Genomic DNA, 5,045 nt, shown 5'->3' with positions numbered 1-5,045 from the left:
ATGTGGTATTAAAAAAAATGTTTTGTAGTGATTTTTTAATTTGAATAATAATAAAAGTGATTTATTTAATAAGAAAATAAAAATGTTGAATTTTTTTTTGAAAGAATATTATCGGGTCATTAATTGCCTTTGCCCAAACAAATGCTTGGAGCCTGCCCAAACAGGCTCCAAGTAATAAAGCTATTTTCCTACTACACTACGTTACTCTTAGAGTTATGGGTGAAAAGGCAGTTGTAGTTAGCGGTTAGTGGCTAAAATTGCTAACCACAACCGCCTAGGCGGTTAGTAAATTGACTAACTACCTCCGCTAACCGCTAGATGGTTAACTGGACATCTTTACTATAGCAAGCGTTCTTCTAGGATGTAGGAAAGCAAGAAAAAAGATGAGTCCAAATGTCCGATTTTCGTCCAAAAAAATATGAATAAGATAAATATCGGACTTTTCGAGCTAGTCAATAGTCTATTCTCATGAGACTACTAATCTCATACACATAGGGTTAACTAAGCCATTCAAAAATGAGTGGCTTAGCTAATCCTTTATTGTGGGATTAAAATTAACGTGTAAAATTGTAAAAAAAAAAAAAAAAAAAACCCCACCCTTCTCAAATTGCAATGATCTCTCTTCTTTGCACAAGGTATCTCTCTACTCTTCTCTTTTCTTGGTTATTTCGTTCTCTCCCTGTTTCTTGGTCTTTTACTGTAGGATTAAAATTAACGTGTAAAATTGTAAAAAAAACAAAAAAAACCCCCACCCTTCTCAAACTGCAACGACCTCTCTTCTTTGCGCAATGTATCTCTCTACTCTTCTCTTTTCTTGGTTATTTCGTTCTCTCCCTATTTCTTGGATTTTTTTTTTTTTTCTTTTCTTCTCAGAACCGTTTCTCAGTTTTTTTTTTATTCTATTTTTTTTTAATTTCTTTTCATTATCTATACCGTTTCTCTTTGATTCTGTTTCTGTCTCTCTCTCTTTTTGTTTTTTTACCGTTTATTTTTCTTGATTTTGTTTCTCCGTCTCTCTTTCTCTGTACCGTTTCTTAGTTTTTTATTTTTTTATTTTTTATTCTATTTTTTGATTTTTTTTGATTCTATGTACTGTTTCTCTTTGATTTTGTTTCTCCATCTCTCTCTCTCTCTCTCTCTCTCCTTTTATTTTTTATTTTTTATTTTTTGTACCATTTATTTTTCTTGATTGAGTTTGATTGACATTAGAATTCAAAATTGAGTTTGATTCCGTTTTCTCCAACTATATTTTTTTTGTTCGAGAAAAACTAAATGGGTATTGTTAGATTTTTATCTTTAGTAAAGTTTGGACCCAGATTTGATGGTTTTGTTGTCTATATGGGGTGCCAGGTAATATCTTTTTTGTAAAATGTGTTATGTTAAAACTGGGTTCTTTGTAGATGATCATATGAGGTGGTGTTTAAGATGGCATGTTAGATTCGTGTAACCATTGTTTGATCAGATTCAAGTTTCACAAGATGTAGCCATCAGAATTTGCAGACTGGATCTAGCTTATGAAAAGCTTGTGGTTAGCTTTAACATCTGGAATGGTTCAAAAAAAAAAAAAAAAAAAAAATTATAGTATAGGTGTTTATGTTTCAAAAAAAAAGTCCTTAATAATATAATTGTATTTGTATTGTAAGAGTATTTTAGGAAATTTGATTACAATCTGATTCTATTCACCAATATATTGCATTGTACCAAAGAAATGAATATGATTAGTTAGTCTATTACAGCGTTACAACCAAACAAAGGAATAGAAATAGCTAATCTATTCCACTCTTCTATTCTCAGTGGTAGCTAATAATTTTTTAATGGACTAAACAATCTGCGAACTAAACAAAACCTATATTGTTTTTAATAGAAAACCATAGAAAATATTAATAAAATTTATAAAATTGTGGTATATATATATATTAATGAACGGATTAAAGTAATGGCCAATTACCTCCATCTACAATGAACTACAAACACCAATTTCTCATACTCAATACTTTTAAAATTATCATTAAATTAAAATTTAATAAAGATTTATCCCAAATCGATATGACTCAATTTTCTACATTTTTTTTGGACCGCTTAGATTTAAAATATGAGAATCTCATATTTTTAAAAATTTAAGGGGATCTCAATCCAATTTTAAAAGTTACTTATAGGTGTAGAAAAGTGAAAGTATGTTTAACTTGCTCATTCTATTCTATTATATCTCTTGCACAAAGCTCCACAGACTTTATTATTATTATTATTATTATTATTATTATTATCATCACTTGACTTTTATTTTCTTTTCTTTTTTTTTTCCCTATTCTCACTTGGCTTTGAGTTAACATGTAAATCTCATATGGGATATGTCCAAATGAATTTTTTATTAAACAAATAGAAAAATGCCAGACGCAGAATCAATCATTTCTCTTCTACTCTCTTATCTTCTTCCTTCAAGTAACATTTAGGTCGTGGGCTTGTATGTTTTTTTTTTTTTTTTTTTTTTTTAATAAAATATCATTGTTCGAGTTTTTTCAACATTCTAGGTTTGAGAGGCATCAAAAGACACCGTAAAACATTTACAAAAAAATCCTGATTTCTGAGTTTTCAAGAAAAAAGAAAAAAAAAAAAAAGAAAAAGAAAAATAGCGGAATGAGATTAGTTGACAGTCCAGTGGGCTGGGCTGTTGTTAATACAGTTGGGTTGCTTTATAAAGAGAGGCCTGCAATATTGGGCTTCTTGTTCAGAACCTGTGTTATGAAATGTTAGTCTTGGTTAGCTCGGGATCTTTTGTAAATGTTTTACAGTGTCTTTTGATGCCTCTCACACCTACAATGTTTTACACTGTCTTATTGAATGAAAAAATGACCTGGTTTATACCAAGTTCTTAAGAATCATTCCTCAAACTACAAATTTAACACATCTTGCACAATGTCTAAACGAAATCCATGAAGCTTGTAGCGATTGTCCAATTTAGTCCGTGACCAAATTGATAATGACCCTTTCAAACTTTCAATTGTGATAATGTCTCTTCTAAACTACTAAAATATTGTCAATATTCTCCCTAATGACGAAACTAACCTTAGTGAAATAATAACAAAAAATAATAAAACTTTGAGAGAAACCTAAAACTATATATATATATAATTCAAGTGGTGGCCAAATTTAAAAATTAAAAAAAATATATATCATTTTATAAGAAAAAAATTAAAAACATTTCGATTTTTTTTTTATATATATAAAATGAAAATTATATATATTTTTTGTTTTATAATTTTTTTTTAAAATAAAAATTTCCTTTTAAAAAAATTAAAAATTTTCTTTTGAAGAAATAAAAATGTTCGTTTTTAAATCAAATTTTAAAAAACAATCGTTTTTTTAATCAAATTTTCTGTTTTTTTTTTAAATATAAAATTCGCTTTAAAAATAAAAAATAATTAAAAAAAACATTTTTTTAAATTAAAATTTTCGTTTTAAAAAAAATAAAATTTTTATTTTTCAAATTTATAGGGGTATTTTTGTCTTATTAAAAAGTCTATGGGGTATTTTTATCTTTTTTTTAGCTTTGGAGTGGACATCGACAATGTTTTTGTAGTTTGAGCCTTGAGAAAAGCATTGTCACAATTAAAAGTTTGAGGGAACATTATCAATTAAGTGATAGTTTCTAAGGAGTATGTATTAGAATTAATTTTCAATCAGGAGACTTAAGGTGGCCCACATGTCGATCACATATATTATATGTATATAGTATATTATATATAGTTTTTATTAAACAAAAAACTTTGGGTAATTAAAGTACAGTTAACTACTAAAGGTGAAAATGTGTTTTATTTTCACCAAGTGTTGTCTCCCTTGATGGAAAGAAGCAACGTAAGATAAATGGATAGAGGTCTTGGCCTATATAAAAGACAAGCTTGTGATATTCATCGATCACAACTTTAACGTGAAAAATAGATAGGCCAAAAATCCTTATCTATCACTCTCAAAAAAAGTGAGGGTTCTAGGATTGCGAATTGAGGGTTATGAGATTGTGAATTCTACAAACATTCAACGCGTATTCAATTCAAGTGCTTAAACAACAATGGCCAGATGTTAGTATTTATTTTATGTTTATATAATTTTCTCTCAAATTCTTACATTAGCTGGTATTAGAGCTTGGTTATGTGCTATGTTGTTTAGTATCAATCTGTTGAATTTTAGTACGTAGAATGATTGAATGTTTGTATTAGGACTACGGTTGTTGTGAGATTTTTGTTTTGAGTTTCAAGTTTCATAATGGGTATGGTTTCATGGTTTGGCCGGATCTTTAAGATTTAATGTTTATGATGCTTTTGTGGTTTTAGAAGATTAATCTTGTTGTTTTTTATTGTGCAAAATACTCTATTTTTACAATTTTGGAATTGTTAAAAAACAAGATTAAGATTTTCTGCCATGCCATTTTTCTTTAAAATGATGATTTCTTTTCATTGTTTTTGAATACCCATATGTTTCCAAACCCATAAATTAGTAGTCTTGATGATTCCCAACCAAAACGATGTTATAAAATTGGGTTTCAGTGTGAAAATTTGATAAAAAATGAGAAAACCTGTTTAGGACGAGACCCGACCCAGATCCATTTTTCAGACCCAGCTGAAGGTAGGGGATGAAGTTCCCTACCCGAATGCAGGCCCACTCGCAGACGCGCCACTAAATAAAGAAATAAAAATACTCCCTTAGTTAATGGAGGAGTTGCCAGTAGTGGGATTCAAACCCCACAACCTGGGATTCTGCATGGCCAGCTTTACCATCAAGGCAATGTATCATTTTGGTTTGATATACATTTAGTTATTTATATATATAATGTTATGCCATTATGAAATTACAGATTTAATAATGGAAAGTGCCTTTTATTGTGCATTAAGAATAGCCACAGCATCTTAAAACACAATGATGTGAAATTTTATAATGGCATTTCATATTGCAATTAAGTTGTCATAGTGATTACTTGGCCCTACAGGGAAGTGATCATTTTATATGACTTAATTAGAATAAGACAATAAAAAAAGATATTAGAAAAATTGGAT

At 29.0% G+C, this 5,045-nt stretch overlaps 1 pseudogene; it reads right to left on the bottom strand.

Annotated features, from left to right (window-relative positions):
• Positions 1–1,954, bottom strand: part of LOC132185349 (hydroquinone glucosyltransferase-like) — an 8,902-nt pseudogene extending 6,948 nt beyond the window's left edge.
• Between the last annotated feature and the right edge of the window lie 3,091 nt (positions 1,955–5,045).

This window comes from Corylus avellana, chromosome ca6 (genome assembly GCF_901000735.1).
Source record: "Corylus avellana chromosome ca6, CavTom2PMs-1.0".
NCBI lineage: Eukaryota > Viridiplantae > Streptophyta > Magnoliopsida > Fagales > Betulaceae > Corylus > Corylus avellana.
This window is presented reverse-complemented; position numbering and strand designations above follow the sequence as displayed.